Source organism: Vidua chalybeata, chromosome 1, assembly GCF_026979565.1.
Source record: "Vidua chalybeata isolate OUT-0048 chromosome 1, bVidCha1 merged haplotype, whole genome shotgun sequence".
NCBI lineage: Eukaryota > Metazoa > Chordata > Aves > Passeriformes > Viduidae > Vidua > Vidua chalybeata.
The window spans coordinates 117,141,211-117,164,364 of NC_071530.1; the positions used below are offsets into that span (position 1 = coordinate 117,141,211).

The following is a 23,154-nucleotide window of genomic DNA, read 5'->3' on the forward strand; positions in this document are numbered from 1 at the left end:
GAATGGTGTTTTAAAAGCTTTCCTTTCCCAGGAAAGGGTTAACAGTCTCAGGCTTCCAGGACCAGGCCGGCTGAGATCTCACAGCAGGCTGCCGAACTCCCACACTCCAGGGCTGGGCACTTGTCTCTCCCCACACCTCTGTCTTCTCTGCAGCGATTTCCAGGTGCCTCCAGGCTCTCTGTCTCTTCCTCTCCGGGGGGGCTGCCTGGGACATCTCAGTGCTCCTCCATCCTTCGGTCCTGGGGGGGCGGGGGGGGGGGGGGGCTGGTTCCCTTCCCTTCACCCCCCACCCCCTTCTCCCTCTGGGGCTCTGGCCTACCTCTCCCAGGCCACATGGCTTCCCCTCCCCATCCAGCCCGTGCCTGGGCAGGGGGGTCTGCACTGCACTCTGACCTGAACGGAAGAGAGTTGCCCTGGGCGTTCTTGCTTTTAACCCCCTGTGTTCTCAGAGGCGTGTCCATGCCTTCAGTGGTCACTCTAAATGCCAATATCCAAACCTGACCGCTGATTGGTTTGACTGCCAACTTCCTGAAAAAAAAATCACTTCCATGTCAAACCACGACAGTCCCATAAATAGATACTGTATTGCTGTTCTATGAACATCTTGTTCATGGAAAAACAAAAGGATTCTTGTTGCTTTGCTTTTACTTAAACCAAATAAAAGAAACAAAGCAGGCATCCCCAAATGACCATTTTCTTCTCTAAAGCAATCATCCAAGAAAAGACACATTGTATGCTTTGTTTCTTCCAACATTTGAAATAAAATCAGTAGCTTGGCAACAATTGTGCTTGTTACACTCCTAAAAACCAACTGCAGGTCTTGTGCTTATATGAATAGCACCTTCTGCATAGAATCACAGAATGGTTTGGGCTGGAAGGGACGAGGGACCTTAAGCATCATCTAGTTCCAAACCCTCCTGCCATAGGGAGGGATGCCATTCATGAGATCTGGTTGCTCAGGACCCCATCCAGCCTGGCCTTGAACACTTACAGGAATGTGGCTTCCACAACTTCTCTGGGCAACCTGTTGCAGTGCCTCACCACCCTCATTGTAAAAATCTTCCTTATAGCTAACCCAGATCTACCCTCTTTCAGTTTAAAACCACCACCCCCTGTCCTAACACAATGAGCACTGCTAAAATGTCTGTCCCCATCTTTCTTACAAGTCCCCTTAAAGTACTGAAATGTTGCAATACAGTCTCCCCTTAGCCTTCCATACAGACCATCTTTCAGCCAAACACTTAAATGCCTGTCTGATTTCTGAGTTACTGTTAAATCCAGGACATTCTTGAATTCCTTGATGAATGATCTCAGCAATGAAATGTGCCAAATACAGAGCAAGCAAATAAGATAAAGTGTTTTGCCTGAGCAGTGTATATGCTGAAGCAGTGGTCCCTAACCTTTGCTGGCAAATAACCAGTAAGACCAGTGATGCATTGCAGTAAGAATCATCTCTTGCTCTTCCTGTGAGATTCAGTTTTCTTTGTTTAAATCTCCTTGCTCATGAAATATACCAGAGGGGTCCTGGGCTATATGCTTTTTACTGAGGACCTATCAGCAAATGGCTTTATATGGTTATGCTAGAAAGATTATACTTGTCACTGAAACCACGAGCAAATATTTCCACCCTAGATCAGGACAGTCCTTTCTCTGAGGATCCCCAGCACTGCTTTTCTGTGTCTACATTTGCAAACAAACATGCCTTCTGAGCATTGCCAGTTGAGCTATACCTCTTGCTGAGGCAAGTTGTTGGCAGCAGTCCTTTTCTGAGATGAGCTCCTACTCCTCCTGTCATTTTACAATTTTATATGTGAGAGCACAGACAGTGTAGCCTCAAGGTCATTGAATTCTATCAAGTATATTGTTTGACTGTGTGTGCTCTGGCAGAATTGGTAATTATCACATGCTATTGTTCCACCATAGTAAGGGGCCGTAGAGTCATGAAGTACAGCTGAGCACAGCCAGTTTACATTAAAGCTAGGTTTGAGCAATTAAAATTTGCCCACTCTTTCTTCCCTAGTTGAAAACATGCTGTAGGAGTGCTACTGAAGTGTATTAAACCAATGCATTAAAATAACTCTTAAGTATCTCCATCCTAGAATAATTTTACTGTTCACAGACACCATGTAATTTTAATATAAACTACCTACTACAAGACAAGCTATTCATCAGCATAGAGGTGGTGCATTAGCTACATTCCCTAAAAAGAACAATAATTCCTTTTTTTCAACTTTAAAGCTGAAAAGTAAGTTATAAAACCTATGACTGCTGCTAATTTATTATGTTTTCTGAGAAGAATCTAGGATTCTATGAATCTTTTTAACCTGGAATAAGTAACTGTTGCATTAAAATATTATGGCTAGGGCAAAAGTAGCAGCAAGTGGTAGGAATTCAGATGTACACTAGAGTATTCTAAAGGAATGCCAGAAATCCATAAATTATGTAACAAACAAGAAGCTAATAATAATTGGTAAAACCTTTAAAGACAGAAAGGCGACAGTGAGTTTAGTTCTATGTTTTCATTCTCAAGCCTGGCTTGGCCTTTCAGACATACCATATAAACCTTTATGCACAGTATTTTGCATGTAGCTATTTACTTTTCTGGCAAATACTGCTATCTTGTAAATGCTCCAGCAGTTTTTTTACACCATCCCCATGGCATCTGGGCCATGTGCATGATAGGCACTGTATTTGGGCTTGTACACATGTATGTGTGTATATATTGATAGATACCCATGTGCATCTATCTGTATATAGAAATATATTTATATTTACCTGTATAGAGATGTATATAGAGGTATTGTAAAATCTGTGAACATAAAAAAAATTAAAAGAGGATGCTATCTCCCTTAACATATTGTATTATATGTAAAATACCTCACATTATGCAGAGAAGCTATTGTATTCCCTTTGTACCTATAAGCTCTCTGAGTTTTTCTGCTGAATTGGAGGTGATAATCAATGGACTTTCTGGAAGAAAGGGTGGCAGTCTTGCTTGTGGTAATGGCAATTATATGAAAAAAATGTTTTATATTGTTTATCCAAGTAACATATTTTTTCAATATTTCTCAACTTATTCTTAATTTGAATCTGCTGCAGAACTGAAGATCAAGAAATTGAAATAATTCAAAAAATATCCTAGTCAGATGTTATTCAGTAACAGAAAATAAAACTGCAGGGTAACAATTGTACATTAACATAGAGCAGTGATATTTCTCCTTGGTAGCACATGGAGCATATCTTGTAATGGTTTAAACAAACAGTGTCACTAATGGAAAATCAACTTGATGATGAAAAAACATCATGACCAAGTATTTTAGGAACAATAATAAACAAAACACATTATGGTAATGTGTTGATGAAAACAATTAAAATTAAGAATACAGAATTCTCATAATTCCTTTCTCAGAATAAAGTAGTTTAATTGGGTTCTAATATAAAAACTACTAGTATAAATATAACTAAAATAATTAAATTCAATATAGTTAATCCTGGAGATAAAGCATAGTCTCCGAAGACCTAATTTCTGAATATATTAGCTTGCCTTATGTTTTTCACCAGCATGGGGGAGACATAGGAAGTGAATTTTTAATAGAGTTAGGTTGCTATAGTGAAGCAGTGGAAGGGTGCTCAGGGAAGTGTGCAACTCTGGCACAGAGCAGGGATCACTAAGCAGTGGCTCCAGCTGGAAGAGTTTTGCTGTAAAGGCAGCTCTAGGGTTCGAGGTGGGGTGCTGCTGACCCCCACTTCTCAGGGCTCCTATACCACCACAGCAAATGAAGACACTTCAAATATGCATTCCCTGTGCTCTGAGACTTCTGGAAAGGAAAGCTCAGTTGCTGGCTGACACAGTAGGTTCCAGAGACTTCTGTTTGGATGGATTTCTTAGGTGGATATGGCTGCTGAAAGGCACTGGAGAAAGGACAAGCAGTTGGAGTTGAATGTGCAGAGTTGTTCTCATTCCTTGATAAACAGAAAATGTTTTTATCTTTGGGGATTTCTACATTGGAAATGCTGTGGCTGTCAATAGCCTGACTTTTTCTTTTTTATATTCTGCTCTCTTGTGTTGATGGTAGCACTTTGTGTAAATCCACAGCAGTAACTCAGTCTCTGACAAGGCTGAGGGTGGTGGTGCTGTTCTGAGTGAGTCACCAGATTACATGCTGGAAGGCTTGGGACACTTTGGGAGAGGGGACTTCCAGATCTGGTCACCCCACAGACCCAATACACCCAGTTTGTCTGAGGGTTGCTCTTCCAGAGATCCAGCAAGGTGCTTCTGTCCCTGGATACTGTTGAAAAGCTAAAGAACTTGCACACACACCTGGCAGTCCCAAAACAGACCCCAGCAAGACAAGGGAGATGCAGGCAGTGACCACAGCAGAAGTATGTAAAAGGGAAAGATGTGCCTTCTTTATATTCAAATATTGGATTCTGTGTGTGTTTCTGCAATATGTTGGTTTTTTCTCTGTGTGTGTCTGCATGTGTATGTGTTTGTTCATCACTTATGGAAGAATATTTAAAAATAAAGATTTCTGTGTCTCAGCTACACATACAGAATTGGCTGTATAAGACCTTACTTTGAAAATAACAATCTTTGCTCTCTGTGGAAAGAAGAGACCTCTATTAGAAGAGCCTCATCTTAGTTTCTTCTTATTGTCTCAATTGAACCTTTGAATTGCAGTCAATAAGAGCTCACAGCAAATACAGTATCCAATTAGATGTATATTTTTAAATTAATCTACATTTGAATACCTTCCCTGATTTCCCACCAGCACCTGCAAAGGAAAAAAAAAAGGGTGGGGGGGGGAAAGGACAAATGTTTGAAAAGAAAAGGAATACATTTGCAAGTTTAATTTCCCTAGGGAGAAGTGAGCTTTTCAGAGCAACTTTGATATGTTTCTTTCTTCTTTGTGTAACCTGTAGTTTAATTTTGGTTCTCATTTTTGCATTGACATTTGCATGATAAAAGAGGTTCCACTTTTCATTCAAAGATTGTTCCAGAAAGTCAAAATTATTCATAGGAGAAAACCATTAATAAAATGAAAATTTAAAAAGTGTCTCCTTTTTCAGTAATTTGTATATGCAACCCACCATGACTGCCAGTGCTTTCACTGGTCTGATCAGACAGCTATATTTGATCATCCCTGGAGATGTCCAAGGCCAGGTTGGATGGGGCCCTCAGCAATCTGGTCTGGTGGGGGACCTCCCTGCCCCTGGCAGGTGGGTTGGAAATAGATGATTTTTAAAGTCCCTTCCAACCTTGCATGATATATTGTTGCACTGCTGTTTTCATAGTGATTATGTGAGTCTTCATTGTTAGTAGAATGGGGCATCCCAAAGATGAAATTGTTGATCTTCAATGATCTTCAATGAGAATATTTCCTCAGACCCAAGCAGATGTTTGATGTGCTCAGCATCTCTTATAAACTCTTCCTTCATACCATCCATCCTGCAGCTGAGTTGACTGTGAAACTGGGAATAAAAGGAAGTAGAAAATTCTTGAAGCAAAGCAGAAAATTTCTGAGATCTGTATTTATTAGAACCAGAGGCCTGTGGTTAATTTGCTGCTCAGGCATGTTTTACACAGGGATTTCCTAGCTTGCTCTTGACCACTGAGAAAACAAAAGCAGCACGTCCTAGTAACTTTTATACATCTCTATATCTATGCATCTATACCTGATATGAGATGTTTGCTTATCACACAGGATCTGTGTTTTCCTTCCCTGTGGTTCACCTGTCATGTAGAGATATGTGGAGCTTAGTCTGTGTGGCAACATATTTTTGTCTTTTAATGTGATACCTGCCTCTGCCCCTCCTGCTGGGTTTCTCAGCCCAATCAAATGTAATAGGAGGATTGTAAAGCAACACAGAAAGCTGCAAAACAAAAACCCTGTTTATGTTATGCCTCAGGAAGCAGGATCACAAAGAAATGTCTATCTGTCTAGAGCTAGAAATCTAACATTTACTAACTAAAACTTCTTTCTATGCCATATATCGCAGGGCATTACATTCAAAAGAGATGTCGAGTTCAGGTGCACAGATATGTATGTACATACATATGTGTCTTCTGCCACCAATTATCACCTGCACACCCTTGCTGTGTTTGGAGTAGCTCCAGCTTGCAAGTGGCCTTTTGAAGGGGATGGCATATATGAGGCTATTCACAAGTCCAGCTTCATCTGAACTGCTGGCCCATTGTGTCCTTTGCCTGACAGCATTCAGTCTTATCCAGCTTTATTCAGCATTGCTCAGCCCCATACTGGGTCCTAGCTGCCAGCTTCTGTCCTAATTATCAACTAAAAGATTGTGGCAATCTCTATCATATACTGATTAGCATCCTCACCTACAGTAATACAAATTTTATAAAGGATAATTCTTTGTTACATGCTATTGTGTTGCAAGGAGTTTGAATCCTATCTGTTTAGACTCTTATGTGGTATGAAAAACACACAGTAAATGTGTGAGAGACAAATTTATTTAGTGGAAAATGTGAAAGTAATTCCTGCAAATGGGGAGCCATCTGGTATCCTTGGACAAGCTCGTACAATTCTCTATTTAATTGTATTCCATGACATCCTTTCCCCATGTTCTGTGTGTGGACATTCATAAGCACTGTCTGAGATTCAAAAGCAGTCCCCAGATATCCTGGTATTTCAACCACACGGGTGAAGATCTTGTCCTTAGTGGGGAATGCTGCAATGAAATCACATTCTTCAAAGAACGTTGTTTTCTCTGGAAATCCTTTGCTTCAGTGTTTTGCTGAAAAGCAGAAAAAATTAGTGAGCTTTCTTGGTCATTAAAAAAAAAAAAAAAAAGGAGGCTTGTTTTTATATAGAGGAATCCTTAAGTTTTAAATTTTAGAAAGCAGCTTGTGTTATTGCAGACACCTGTGTGCAAAAGCAGGTGAACCTGCTCTTGAAGGAAAATGTTTGATGTAGAAAAAGAATTGCCTGTAGGGATTCAGTCTAGGTGATACAAATCATGTGAAAGTTGCTCCCAAACACCCTTACAGTCTCTTCAAAAAAGGAAAATATACTTGGTGTTTGTCAGCAAGTAAGATGGAGGAGAGCTCTTGGGCACTGCATGACTGCACACCTCACTGCTCTGGGGCACCAGGTTCCCCCTTTGGATCAAGTCCTAAACACAACTCCGAGAGAGAAAGGGTAACCTGCGCTCCTGAGTGCCAGGCCAGCTCAAGGGTAAAGGAGAGAATTCACATTGTACGAGAACTGCAACACTGCTGGAAGCCAGAGATGTCCATAGCCCCTGCAAACACTGGCCCCACCTGCTGCTTCTCCTCAAAAAGGTCAGGGTCAGAGCTACAGATCATGTCCTTGGTGGCCCAGAGTGCATCAAATGCTACTGGTGTGCTGTTTGAAAGCAGATGCTTCCTATTCTCTGGCCTTTTTCTGTCTGTCTGGGGTGGTGTTGTTCAGGTGCAGTTTTTATTTTCCTGATGACTGTCAAGCCATTAAGGATGATGATTTTGTGTTGTTCTTCAGTCTACCCTTTCATGCTCCTATCCTGTGCTATAACAGATCACCTTGGGCCAAGGACCTTGCTTCTTTGTCAGTAGAGTCTGTTCTTCCACAGCGCTGATCTCAAAAACCTGTTCCACTGTAAATTTCACACACATCCCAGGAGACACTAGGTCCGTGCAAAAAATTTAATTGTTGAAAATATGCAAAATTTTTAAAGAAACCTGTGTACTCCTAAAAGAAGTAAGTTGTTCCATTAAATATTTTTCACACTTAAGTTGCTTTTCCTATTTTATTAATGTTTTTTCCCTATATGATATGTAGGCCAAATGTTTCTTCTTTGTTTGGGTGCTTGAGCAATAAAATGTCTGTTACTCACACATTTTTTTCACTTTCTGTTTATGGGATACTTTCTGATTAGTTTTTCCATTATGTCCTTATAACTTATAATGGTAGAATGTTGAGATTTTCTGTATAGTTCTGTTATCCCACATTTTAAGTTCAAAATTTACTGCATCACTGACAGTTATAAAATAGAATGAGCAGGATGGAGAAAAAACAAATCTTAAACAGAAATCTTAGCATATAATTTTAAATTACTGTTTTTCTTGCTGCATTTTTTAAAATATCCTCATTGATATGTGTACATACAGCTACAAAACCAAAACCAAGGCTTACTAATAGGATCACAAGAAACAGTTCATCTTATTAAAAACAATTTGATATTCTGGTGTGATCTTCAGTGCTTCTAAATTATCCTTCAGCCTAAGACCTTTTCTTCATTCTCTACTGTAATAAAAACAATAAATACATGTCTTCCACAGCTTTTCAAATATTTTTATCTCCAATACCTTACCTGATAAATGCAATGGAAGTCAAATCAGCTGCAGTCATTCCTGATTCATTTTACTTTTCCAGTTTATATTTTGAAACAATTTTCTATTTTACATTTTGTCTATTATAAACAAGAAAGCTCATCTGTATGTGTAGATACAAATATAATTTGATTTAATTTAGTGTCAATATTAATAGGAAAATGGCTTGTAATTTTCCTATATAACACACTATGGCATGATTTTTCTCTCACCTACTCTCCCCTTAAACAAGACCTTTCTTTCATAAAATACTTTTCTTTTATAAAATACTTTTACACCAGATAGGAAAACTGTATGTTATTGATTAAAAAAAAAAATTACCAAAGAAAGAAAGGTACTATGTTTATATGAATAATAAAACCATCTGGTGTCAGAACACATTAACAGAAATGCTGTTGCAGGGCTAAAAGTGTGATGTTTCAATCTGTAAAACTGAAGTTGGAGTAGGATTCAATTTTCATAGGTGGTAGTTTATTTCCTGATAATGGGCCTGTTGCAATTTCACACACATTCCCTTGATGTTCAGTCACTAACTGGTCTTACAGGAGAAAAATGAGCTTGGATAGGGCTTTTGTTTTCATGATGCTGGTTCAGTAAGGAAGAAAAGCAAAGTACTCCTCACTCTGAACCAACAAATTTTGGGAATTTCCAGTGCATCGTGTCACTGTGGAGAGGAGGTAAATAAAGAAAAATGTAGTTTCAGATGGAAGTCCGGGCCCAGGTGGTGTAGAGGCACAGCTCTAGCAAACTAAAAAGTGACATAGTGATATCTTCAATATTAAATATTTTGGCTTGAGGCTATTTGTTTGGCAGTTTCTAATTTTTATTTATTTATTTTACAAATAAACCCATCCCACTTCACGAGCAACCAGACAAAAGCATTCAAAGTACATATAGTTTTTCTGCTACAGTTAATTGTGACAAAGAACTTGTATTTGGCCATAATAAATGTGCTAAAACACTCAAAACAAAGTACATTGCTTGGCTTTGAAAGAACTACAGGCTAACTGGTGACATTAAGGAACTCTTCACATGATGCATCCATTCCCTGCTGATCATGAGCAAAGAAACATGCTGAGAATGAGATTTTCTTTCATTTTGTTCACTTAGCAGGTGGATGATTGGGTTAATTTGATTTAATGGTGCATTACAGCACAGATATTCTTCCTTGCAGTCATGAGCAGCTTCCCTTTTATGAAGGGGATATCTTTGTATGGTCTGCTGGACAAAATGGGGAGCAGTGCCTTCCCAAAGCCATCACACACAATTTTCTCAATCCTTAGGGCTTTTGGATCAAAATTCAGCACTACATTTGCGTTTGATCACATAGGGGTAGAATCTTTCTGGCTGAATAAGTGAAAGTTTTTATGCTTAGATGCATTTGAGCAAAAGCCTCTGTGCCTTCACTGAGAGATAACGTTGAGTGCAAAAGCTCCTGTCTGTCCATAGGGTGTGATCAGAAAATGTCAGTTCAAGGCAGCAAGGGCCTAATGCATCAGTTAGTTAACATTTGGGTAAGGCTTTTTAAATGACCAAAAATAGCAGTTATGTAGCAGCATGGCAATGTGTTAATTGGTTCCAAGGCATTGATCATTCTCATCCAGTTTGGAAAAACAACTGAATAGCCCCACTAAAACTGATTACATTTCAGCACTTTTTCTGCTGTTCAGAGTTTTTGTAAATAAAAGTTGTAGTTCAATTTTTTATTAAAAAAACTACTTATGGTCACCATTTCCAGACCTGATGTCTGAACCAGCCTAATTTGAATTATTTCTAGAAAATTCCAGTTAAATGGTTCAAACACAAATACCTGTAAGTAAAGAAGTTGTAAAATAGTTTATTCCAATAAAATGTTAAGTTCTCTTAAGTAAAAAAGCCATTAGGGAAAGTCATGGCTGTTCTGCTTGTCTTCTACTGTTGCTTTTGAGATTTTTTTGGAAAAAGATAGTGAAATTTAAAGCACTATGGAGAACATTGAAGTAATTGTCAGAAATAAAATTGTGTTTAGTAGAATTGTGTTAATTATTTCTAAAGAATTTTTTTTTTTTTTGGTTCGTTTATACTATTAAGGATTTACTAGACCCTACTTGTGATGTTGGGACATATTCTATTATTCTGTGAATGAATGAGATGGTGAAGAGGTGGGAAGACAAAACTGCATCATTTCTCCTGCACAAGATGCAGCCAGTGGGCCTCTAATGTCTCTGGTCCTTTTTAATTCCTGCATCAGTTCTGCCTTTGCTGTGACTACTCCATCTCAGTTTTGAAAGGAAAACTTTCCTCATAAAGCCTGCTTTGTATCTCTGAAACCAATCTGAGCTGCCCTTGTGAGAATGAGATTATTTTTTCATACTGCTTCTCTCTGTGATTATTCCAGCCCAATGTGACAAAGTGTTTCTGCATGTCCTTAACTTTCCAGAATAAACAGTCCTGGAATGGATTCATGGTCTTCAGATTCTATACATGAACAAGCCCAAGGATTGTCTGTTATAGAAGGAATAATTCAGCATTGCCTTTCCAAAACTCTCAATTTGACCCAACTGAACTTTAAACTGTAAAAAACATTCACTGGACAACAGAGCAGATAGATAAGAAGGTAGTTCTCATTCTGCATGTGTCTGTATCAAATTCCAAAGTTATAAGCCCCCTAAACAGGCTGTCTGGAAGAAAAATAGGTGAAAACTCTGAGTAATTGATAGGATTAAGCTGAGAATCAGCAACTTTAGGAAAGGCATCAACCCTGTTCCATCTGCGTGGAGAAAATACTGCCTGTAAAACATCTTTCAAGGAACAAAAAGGAAAAAAAGGCAAGGTATTTTCCCCCTAAATATTAGTGACATAAGACTTTGATATTTCATTTATTATTTGTTCGTTTATGCACATTTGCTCACTGAGTCAGACAGGCATTGAATTGGTCATTGTAATCTTTTGTCAGTACAGCAGTCAGTAATTTCTGATTGCAGTGAAATACAAATAGATTGTGTTGAGAACCTTCATGTCCTTGACCTGAACCACAATTTGGTGCTGAGTCTCTAGGCTCAGATCTGGAACTCCTTTTTGTAGCAGTTAGCTAGTCAGCTTTAAAACAGCTAATCTTTGCACAGAAAGTATTGCTATAATGGCAATGTTCATGAAACTGGAAGATACACTGACACTGTCTGAGCCCCAGCTTTCAAACTGATTGCTCCATCTTAATGAACAGTTATATTATACTAAATGTGCTGATTATATACATGTTAATGTATATATTATATTTATTTTATATATATATATATAACATTATATTTATATTTATATTACAGCCTATATTTTTTTCTTTCTTTGCTTCTAAATAAATCCCTTCAAAGCACACAGAACTAGTTTATTCAATGACCTTTCAGTATCACATATGAACTCAAAGGCTGTGGGTGACCTCAGATCACAGCTTTAAGAGTTGATTTCCTATGCTTTGAAATAAACCTCCAGGTCTTTCAGAGGGGTTGTGAAATTCATTTATATAAAAACTCCGAATATTTTCTGTAGAATGTATCCTTCACAGGACAAAATGTAAATGTCCCACCCTGGTATTTCTGAGACTTAAAAGATGTAATAGAAGGTTATGTTCTCTAGTTCTCTCTGGCATTAATTTAAGCAACATTTTAAAGCTTCCTTTAAGTGACAGTTGTTTGTTGGGTTTTTTCCTAGCTCATCTTCTGAAAAAAACCCGAAAAACCCCAAAAAGTATTATACAATTGTTAGACCATAGACCAAGATCTGCCTGCTTGTATTCATTTCGCTTGCTGTCAGGACTCCTGCTTACTCCTGTTTTCTGTATTGTAATCTCTGTTCAGAGGAGAAAGTGTGCCCTGCAACACGATGTTCACACTAATGTCTCTGCTGTAGAAATAAATATTGCAAGAATAGCAAATAAATTAACTTGAAGCAGACAGAGAAAGAGAAACATTTCCAAGAAATGCTGGAGTGTCCAGAGAGTTTATATTATGCTTTCACTATCTTCTTTCCTATGACTGCTTAGAACAATTATTATTTTGCATTCATTTGGTTTGAACAGTCATATGGAAAGAGATGAACTATAATAGATGGAGCTATCTTAAGTCCTGTTGAGCTGGATATTTAACTACTGAGCCAGTGGATTATATTTGCTAGCAGCTGTACCGTGGGAAGTTAGAGCTGCCTTCATCTCCCCTTTTCAAGCTGGTAAGGCAGCATATAGGGGGAAAATCTATACAGATTTTGAAGTAATTTAAGAGGCACTTTTCACTTCTGCATAGGCTAAGCATATCAGACAGATGATTTCACAAAGATTCTGTCCTCAGAGATTTTCAGTTAAAAAATGAATAGTGCCCTTCTAAACTAACACAGATGGAAAATGAATCCATGACAGTATCACATATTATTAGGTGAAACAGAGAGACTGAGTCTTAAGCCTCTGAGTTCTTTAATGAAATGAGAAAAACAGTGCCTGAAAGGACAAAACAATAATACTTTCTGGTTTATGGATCCTCTCCTAGTTTTCCATGTAAAACATATTACTTTGACATTTCAAAATAAAGCACTGGGTGTTTTCCTTTTAGGTATCTTGTTTCAGTATCTTCTTGTTTCTAGGAAAGCTGAAGTTGCATAATCTATAAGTCTTCTGAGTGATAGATTTTAATTTTATTTGAAATGTCATGACTCTTTCTTCCATAATGGAAAGTGAGAAGATTTATGTTTGCTTCTGGAGCTCTTTGCCTAGATTCATAGGTCCACAACAACTTTTTTTTTTTTTCAATTAAAAATATATAGATCAATAAAATCATTATTTATAATGTAGAATTGAATAATTGTAAATAAAAATAATAAAATGGTTCCTTTCACTACTTTGGTAGTCTTTGTGACCTGGGACATGTGTAATGTGTGGATCTTCAAAGCTATGTTAGGTCACAATTAGCCTCATTTTATTCATGGTGAGAGTTGAAGTTACTGTCCTGTAGTTGGGCTGTGGGAGGAAGGTACCCAGGAATGGCTCTGATTTTCAGAGCACCTTCAGCTTGTATGTATTCCAGGGAGCTTCCTGTGCACCTTCTCTAGATCCTAGATTCTGGGTTCTGATCCTAATTAATACTATTCAAAGGGCCGCACAAAACTGGTGCTGGTGTCAGTGCTGGGGATGGGTTTGTGCTGATATCTCCCCTCCCCTTGCCCCTGACACCAGCATTTTCCACTCCTTCCCATTTCCCTGATCAGCACACAAACCCTATAGATTTCATTTTGTTTGGCCAAAGCATGCCAGGCTGCTGATCTCCCCTCAGTCTGTTCTTCCAGTCCTCCTTGAGCGGTCCCATAACTTTGTGCCTCTGCTCCAGTTTTTGAGCTCGGGTGGTCTGAGCTGAACATTTGTGACGTGACCAGTGCTCTGCATCACAGCCTCCCTATTTCTTTGGAAATTCCCTCCAATGGATCATAGCTGCCTTTTCCTTTCTACATCAGTAGTTCTGAATCACTCCAAAATGTGCTACCATGTCTGGTCCTGCTTCAACTCAGCCATTTTCAAGTCATTTTATTTTTCAAGTCATTTTCCATTTTATAGCATGGAAAATTTGTCATTTAAAGTGAAAGACTTTGGGAGGATTGGATTTAATCTGTTACTAAAAATTCAGTTCATTTACACTGCTTATTATTGTGATTCTAATTTTTTTAAAGATATTTCTACTTCTGATGTGTCCCAGAGAATAAATTTTTACTAGGTCATAACTACTTTTTTTTTTTGCCAGAACAGCTATTAATAGGTGACACTACTCATAATCTTTGGTATCCCTGCTAAACTTTTATATTCTGTTATTTTGTAGTAACAGGACAAAACTGTCCATGGAAAAAGGCTGATAGAGTGTCTTTGTACTTCATGTGGACAGAAACAGAAATGAATTCTTGCAACCTCCTGGGGCCTGACCTGTACCTGATAAGGAGGAAGGGGATGAAATTTCTTGACATCCTGTTTCAGTGTTGTGTGCCTCTCACTCCAGCAATACCAAACCCCTCTTCTGACTGTCACCATTATATGTTCTTAATCAATAACAATTTTATATGCAACTGATAGGATTTTGCTAATCAAATATCTTCCTGGAAAACAGCTTACTCTGATAAGGATATTTTCTGTGAAGTCTAGGCCAGACTTGTATGGCATACACTATTCAAAATTAAGATCTTTCTATCTAAAATTTGAAATGTATGGGTATTTCAGCTAAAATAATAAATGGGTACACAAAAACTTTAGGCTCTAAGTCACCTACATGTGAGGAACCATTCACTGAGTTATGCATATGATCACAGAAATGTGTTGTATGTAAAAGTGTCCAGAAATGAATGAGGTGCATCTGTAATTTATGACAGACTAAAAGCAGAGCTTTAAACCACCTGTGCATTAAATAACCTGTGGGCAACACAGCCTAAATTGGAAAAAAGTAGTACAGGACTAGTCCTTGACTTCAAAATATACAATAAAGATATTATTTTGTCTGAAAGTGTGGTTTATTAGTTTTGAAACTCTTAGTTTAAGAGAGAATCTTATTTCCCTTGGATCCAATCCATCTCTGTTCTCTGAATAAGAAACAAGAATCGGGTCTCTGAAACAATTGCTGTTGTGGCAGCCACAAATTACACTGTGGTGCTGCTAATTCCTTGTGGAGCACAATGCATTTACAGCCTCCTTTTTTATTGATTCTTTCTGTTAGTCTGCACTCAGCTGTACAATAGATATACAGAATTTCCAATGTAATTTCTAGCGAAATGATTATTATTATTGCTGTTGCTGTCATCATTATTATTATTACTATGTTGCCTTTGAAGATGCAGTTTTGCCAGAAGAAATTGAAATAATTGTGGTTTTCATCTATGGGTAATAATCTGTTTTCTTCAGTTACTTTTTTTTGGTGAGATTTAAAGCAGCTATCTATGGCCAAGAAAATCTCAGTATTTTTTCTACCTTTATCCTGAGTGTTTTTGGTTTACACACACTTTAAACTTTTACCTTATGTGCTCCTCTGCCATTGTTGGTTCTGTGGAAGCAATGTGCTTCTTGGCCACAGTTACGTAATAAAATAGAAAAAAAAGACATTTCAGATTACAGTGGAAAAGTCCAAATAATTAAATTTATAGACAGTCATCAAATGACCTCCCTGTTCAAGCTCTCAGGTATGAACCAAGTATTTAGACCAAAAAACCCATCTCTACATGTATTTATGTTTATGCAGATGAACTAAGTTCCTTCCTCCCTACATGCTAGCTGTATTTCTACATGCAAGTGCTTTTCTTTTTTCCTTTTTTACATAGATTTCGAGAGTATTGTGTAATGAAAATTACACAAGAAGCGAAGTCCAGTAACAAAAGCTTAAGTCCTCAGTCCATCTTATTCTTTGATAATGTATTCTTTACACAGTGCTTTGACCTACTTTTTTTTTTCTTTGTTAAATTAGCTATCTTAAGAACCAGGGTTTTCTTAGTTTTCCTTTCCTTAGTTTTCCTTAAGAATCTGCAACACTACAAAAGGTATTTCACTGTTTAGTTTCTATCTCACTCACACAGTATTTTGTAAACCCTTTCAAGTTCTGCAAAGTACTACCACCTTCCCACAGATTGGGTAAATACACAGGGAGGGAAATACTCTTTTTAAAGGACTGACATTTTACTTAGAATTTACATTATATAATAAATTCATTATAAATATCTAGGCTTTGGTTTCTGAACTTTTATATCGCCTTCTCACTATCTATACTGCATGACACAGATTCCCCTAAATAATTATTTTCCACATTTATCTGCCTATGGTCTCTTATTGTCCATTTTTGAAAGATAGACTAGTCTTTTACTCTAGAATCCTTCCTCTTCAAGGAGGCTTCTTTTTGACTGAGACATCCCCTCAATTTCTTTCACATCTCTTTGTGTTGTTTTTGTGTCAAGCTGCACATAAATCCGTTTCCTATGCTGTAATTTGAAACATCTTTTAGCTTGACATCTTACCTGAACTTTATTGCTGGTAACAAACTATCTCTTCTGGATCATTAGTGAACACATGAAATGTTACAGAGACAAATTACATTACATGCACTCGGCAAGAAAGGTACTTTGGGAGGGTTTTGCATTTTATTACATGCTTCTCTGCTGCTGAAGATCTGGAAGAAAGAAAATTAAATACATTTTTACAACATGGCAGTAAGTCAAAGAAGGCAGCATTAGAAGTTTAAATTTGGATGAGTCTGCTAATGATTCTACTTCCATCTTGCTTCCAAAACTATTAGAAAATATCCTCTATGTAAAAATTTTCTGAGTATGGACAAATAAAGATGTACATAAAACACCATGGAAGAGTCTTCAGCACAGTGAGTTAATGAAGAGACAGAAGTTAATGTGCTCACAAATTAATTCTGAATATGTTTTTGCTAAATGGCTTATCTCAGTAATGGAATTTTGTGAAGAGGTGAGCAAGTATCTGAGAACATGAAAAAGTGATTCTGTGCTTGGCAGGATGAACAGTTATGAAGGTCAGTATAGCTTCAAGATGGACTTTTTTAAACAATGAGTATGGGAAGTAAGGAAGTTTTTCATTATTGTATTTGCTTTCCCAGAATTATCTGTAGTGATGTCTCTCCCCTGCTCACCTCTCTCTGTTTCCCGTTCCAATTTTGTTTTCTCCTTTGTCATTTTTTGTGCACTTCTCTGCTACTGCTACTTTCTCTGCTTACTAATGACCTTTTTTTCAGCTCTAGCCCTCTTTCTGTCCTATCCCATCAGCCTTCCACTACCTCGATTCATCTTCCTTTGCCCCAGTATTATTTCTCATTTATTTCTCTCTTCTAATTTGATTCTGTTACTTTGAGGAGTGAGAACACAAGTGAGTGGATGGAATAGAAATGGTGTTGCTGTTCTTTCTCTTCTCATCAATTATTTTTTCCTTCCACCTCACTTTTCTACTTAGCTTTAAAACAGCTTTATCTTTCTCAATTTAAGCTGTTAAAAATATGGGTTTGCACACTTAGCCTCAAAACATAGTGATGTCTGTATGTTATTCCATCTCTTATGGTGCACACAGAGGGAACTATAGGATCCACAGTCATCTGAATGAATTAGTGAAACAATTTCAGATCTGGTCTACCTCACCAGTAAACCTGAGTGGCTACAAGAGCAAAGTGAAAATAATCTTTCTGTTGTGGCAAGCAAAGGGTGGTATTTCAGGAGGGGACAGAGCCTTCAGTACCATTTGGCAGATATAAATACATAGACAAGATAAGGCACAGATGCCCCAAATCTCTCCCAGCTGAGGTCTACTCTGTGAGCCTGCCAGGAACCCAGCTGGAAGATTCTAATGTATACAATAAAATAAAATAAAATAGATTGCTCTTGGCTTTATAATTCTTCATCTCTGTTTCAGAGATGGGAGGCATGACAGGGACATGATCCTTCTTTGGCCAGTATGAATCCAGAGTGAAATGGTTTTCCCCAAAGAAATGTTAGAAAGGGAAAATGTACAAACTATTGGAAAAAATGTTGTCTGTGTCATCTAGTACACAATGAAAGATGCTCTGATAACACAGTCTATAAAAATTACCAGCAAACCCATAGAACCCCCCAAGTGCTCTAGAGGAACTGAACATATATGGCATTATATCTCCTAATTCTGATTTGAGAAGTCCTCCATAAATGTAGAAGATGAAAGAATCTGGATACAAGGCAATTTCTTGAAGTAGAATTATATATTCAATCACATCAGTGCCATGATTAACTCAGAGCAACTAAGTTATGTTTTTATCAGTTTTCGTATTTTGTACTGCAGGTCTTACATTTTCTACAAAGCTCTGGGAAGGGTTTTGTGGATAGATACAGGAATCAGTTGAAAGATAACCATGTGGACCTTTCTGAACTGAAAAATCTAGTGTGCAGTTGCCCATAGTTCATAAAGTTAAGTGGGAAAATTGAAAAATTCTTTTTTAGTTAAAGTTTGGCTGCTTCTTTTAGTCAGGAGACATTAGAGTCATGAGAGGGAGTCTGAACAACTTAGAGCCACACCTTCTTCAACTGTCAGCCAAAATTTTCAGTGCTCCAGAATGTTTTCAGTGTTCCAGAATAACTCCTAATAACAAGGGGTTGTTTAGTCATGAAATGGAGGATTAAGATTTGGGTAGTTAGAAACTAAGAACCAGCTTGAGGTACTCAAAAAGAACTTTGCATTCCCTTCCCTATATGGTTCTCTCTGTGAAACCTTTAGTATATTTCTCACTCACAATGTTCTTTGGTGCTTGCAATGGTATTAAAAGTCACAGCCTGGGCAATGACACTTGAGTCCAGTGTCTCTCATTGAATAAGAAACCCATTTCATATCAGAAACAGCACTATGAGAGAAGAAATAATTTACTCTTTGGCCTTTCATCTGACATCGATACTGAGGTGGCATCCTAATTGTGCAGCCTCACTGCCTGTCAGCTTTTATTTTTCTATACAATAATGTAACATTGTCTTAATTATACCATAAAAACTGATGGCACAATACCCTTAGTGGTACATAATTATCCCTCCTTTTCTTTTTCTCTATTTTCTAAAAGTCACCATTTTAATGAGATCTAAAGTCTCCCAAGTTGTGTGACAATTAATCACTAAAAAACTGGATTATTTATATATGCCTGACAAATATTCTTCAGAAATAGTTAATTTCTCTAGGATGTACAAAACATTTCTCATAGAATTATAGAAGATTTTTTTCATGTTTATGCACGCATTGAAAAAAATAGATAGGAAAAATTCTCCCAAGTGATGTGAATTAAAGCCATAATTTCTCTGAAATTTAGCACAGCAGTTACTTATTGCAATAGCCATTTAGAGAATAATTTACATAAATGTCATCTCTGACAGTGTTGATTATATAAAGATGCTACTGGTAACTTCAAAATATACCTGATTACTTGAGGATGGCATTTTTCATCACTTTGTGTTTGTGGAACTGAGAACACAAGTCTGCTGGCAGCTCTTCACAGCCAATGTACTCATCCAGTCATTTGTCATCTAAAAGGAGTTGCACTTTATTTATTTACATGGAGATAAAGGACATTTCAGCTGGTGTTTGATGTCAGAGTTGCTTTGCCTTTATTTCAAAATTCCTGCTGGAATAGCAAAAGTTTTTTGTTAAAAACAGGTATTGTATTTTGCAGTTGATGCAGTGATCATCCTGTTTGCATCCACACAGAGTGTTATTTGTGGGTTTTGTACAAAGTCTGATGACAGGCAACAGAGGGCAGGTTTTCCAGTGATTTCTTTTAAATGTAGCTGTAAGGTCAAATTCTCATCCTGACTATAATTATAGGAAAGTTCCAGTCCATCTTTCTCAGGAGGAGAACTCAGAGGAACTCCTATTTTGGTTTTGCTTCACTACTGACCATCAAGAAAGAGGACATGTATAAGTCCTCACTGTGTATCTTTCCTATTTTATTAATTAAATTATTAGAGGATTTAGTTTTCACAGGGGTGCTGCATCAATTCATGCCTCTTTACCAAGAGCAGCATGGTGATCACAGATGCTGCTGTCAGGAAAAGTCAGCAAACTCAAAACTGTGGTACTCATCAGACTGGAGTGTACGAGATGTCTCCTGTAATTTAGCAAGAACTCTTGTTGTTGTTGTTGTTTTATTTGGAAAATTATTAAGATTTTGATCTTTTTTAATAAATCATAAGAGGAAGAAACCACATTTATTTCTGGTTTTGGCCTCAGCCTGGACTCCAATGAGAAATACACTACTGCTCTGACCATATAGGCCACTTAATTTCAAGCAATTTCATAGCTATTGCATTTCAATTTCATACCCATGAGTTGGATTCAATAGACTAAACATAACCTTACATCATATCTTTCTTTCCATGTATGCATGAGGACTTTTCTCTGAACTGTTCTAGAAACTTGTATCTTTGCAAGAATGATTCAATTATCTTGGTGTAATTATTTTCTTAACATTTATTCTTCCAAGGCAACTTTTTCATGAGGACAAATACTGCTGGTATCCTTATTATCTTAGGAAAATGTGACTTTTTACCACAAGAGAGCAGAAACTCTGCCAGATTCATGTTTGTATTTATCCCTATCTGCATAAATAAGACTGGATGCTATTCATGAATTTTTATTTGATTTGGTTTCACAGATATTTCTGACTATGTCTGAATGCAGTAGAACTGATGTTTGACTATTGGACAACCTAACTTTGTTGACCCTGTTTGCTTTTAACTTATATAGGTGAAAAGAACTGCATCTCATTGGAAAAATTAATATTGTTTTCCTTATTCATTCTGCAAATTTCACTTTGGGAGTTTTCAGCTATAAGTGATGAAAAGTTAGTGAAGTAAAGTAGTGAATTATTGAATAATTTATTTCCATGCTATTCTTAAAGGAGTGTTTGAAGGTTTTTTCTGTCATATATTCCTCTTAGGTAGCACATTCTTTGAAGTCCAGTTCTTCTCTGGACTTGAGCACACTGTCATTGATGTTGCTTAATATTATCCAGGGCCCTCTGTTCACTGAGAAAATTGCTGACTCTTAGGCATGGGGTATTATTTGGGTTTGTACTTTCACATATTACACAATTCTGTAGCTGGCATTAAGTGCAGAATTCAGGCACTCTACTTGCAAGAGTAACTGCAACTATTAAAACAGGCACACTCACAAAATATTGGCTTCTGGAAGTTTTCATTTTTTTTCACTTTTATGGAGATTAATGGTGTGATTTCTGTGCCTGGAAGCTGTACAAGAAGGAAATGTAGGAAGTGACTTCCTTAAAGCATTAGGAGCACTTTCTGGAGAAATTGGAAAGCAGTATCTTTGCAAATTTGGTTTAAAACCTACATGTAGTAGGTCTGCAGAATGCTATGCAGAAGAGAAGGTTAGGGATAAATCTAGTTTATTGTAAGGCAAGGAGCAGAAATGATTATGCACCCCTGAGGAAAGGTTCTTTTCAGTTTGATAAATGCATCATAAGTTATTTGCTACAAAATGCCAAGCTATTCTGGAAGTACACTGATCAGGTCTACTTTGGGATTGCAGATTGCTTTCACATTCTGTAGTTTGGAAGAAATCAAATAATTATGAAATGGCTATTCTGTAGATACTGATAAATTGTGAGTATGCAAAAAATCCTTTTTTCCCCCTAACACATGGTACAAATATAAATGTATATAAACCATTCCTTTCAGAAGCTCTTTCTGGGGAGATTTTAGAACCCAGAGATTTTGGATTCAAAAAATGTCTGATACACCAGGAGAAGGAAGGCAACAGGGACCAGGTTAGGTAAGAAAGGAATGGCAGTCCAATGCAACAATCTGAAAGGAACTGGAGATTTGGTGTTGGACCAGCTCTAGACTAGAAACTGGGGATGTTTTGGTTGCTTCCACAGATGGATGGCCATCCTCTGATATCACATAATTTAAGGTCTTTTCCCTTTCTGTATGAAGGTGGATTATAAAGTTTCTCTTACAGATGACATGACATTTCTGTGGGTTTTTTCCAGCATTTTATTCTCCCGGGAACAAATTAAACCAATCTGCAGTGTTTACTATTGAAAGCAATGTGGACAGAGGGCTTGTAGCCTTGTGGGGCTGCCCAGCATGCTACTCTTCCTGTGCTCCCAAAGACCCTTTGGCTTTCTTCTTAGGACCCCATTTCACTCTTGTAAAGTCTCCAAGTGCAGTTTATTCACTTGAATATATTGTCTTGCTTTGGAGTACCTTGTACTTAAAATGTTTAAGGCTGTCCAGCTCCTCCAATGTGCCCTCAGAACAGCCTTTTCTGTTGCTTAATAATTTTCTTTCTCTTCCTCTATCTTCTAATTGTCAACATTTTTCAAAATCCAAAAAGCTCATAACAGTGTTATTTATAGGCTGGGAATTGGATTCGTTTTTCACCACTAAAATAAAAAAGATAGAAATGTCAACTTGGAATGAACTGGTTTATTAAAGGAAAATATTATTATTAATAAATGCTAATATAATTTATTGGTATGATTACTGCATTTAAAGAAAGCCAAGCTGTTGCCTGCTTCTTAAATTACTACATTTCAACTTTTCAACATGTTATTTAAAAATATGAAGTAGTCACCTTATTATACACCATCTTTCAGGATTTGAAAGCAACTTATACATATAAATGGGTTTAGCCTCATCAGTGCTTCTAAATGATGAAAAAAATGACATTTATTAAGTAAATGCATATAGTGCAGATCCTGTCTGCTGGATTTAAAGTCTTGATTTACATTTCAAAACACTTTGGAGGATTAATCATCTCAAACTAGTCTAGGTTGATTATGTGGGCTCCTTCCACCCTCAGCAAGAAGACATCCTCCAGAGGCCTGTCACACTACTTTTAAATACCCATTTGTAGGAACAACCCTAGAGCCCTTTAGAGGTACATCTCACTTTCCAGGAGGGATAGACAATTGGGTGAAATGAGGTATTAACTTTTCGACAGTATAGACCTACTGAAGATAGGTGAGATTGATCTCTTCTCCTGAGAGCCTATTCATTAGTTTCCTTTTAATAGCCTGCAAGAGAACTCCTACTCTGTGCCATTGAAATACTTTAGATAAGTGGTGAATGGACTGCATGGCTCTACAAATTGAATTCACCTAATAAGTAGTAAGAATTGGTAGAATTAAGCATAAGCTTAAACCAATGAACTGATAAGGAAAGACAAAATTCTCTTTTTGCCTCTCTTGCCTCTGAGATGCTTAAGATTCTTTCTTTGTCAGTCTCCTTGCCATTAATTGACTCAGAAATTGTTATCCTCCATAAAAATCTTC

The 23,154-nt window shown here is 37.3% G+C and overlaps 1 protein-coding gene across 4 annotated transcripts in view; it reads left to right on the forward strand.

Moving 5' to 3' along the window:
• Positions 1 to 23,154, forward strand: part of NKAIN3 (sodium/potassium transporting ATPase interacting 3) — a 339,758-nt gene that overhangs the window by 207,960 nt on the left and 108,644 nt on the right. The gene's annotated exons all lie outside the window — the stretch shown is intronic.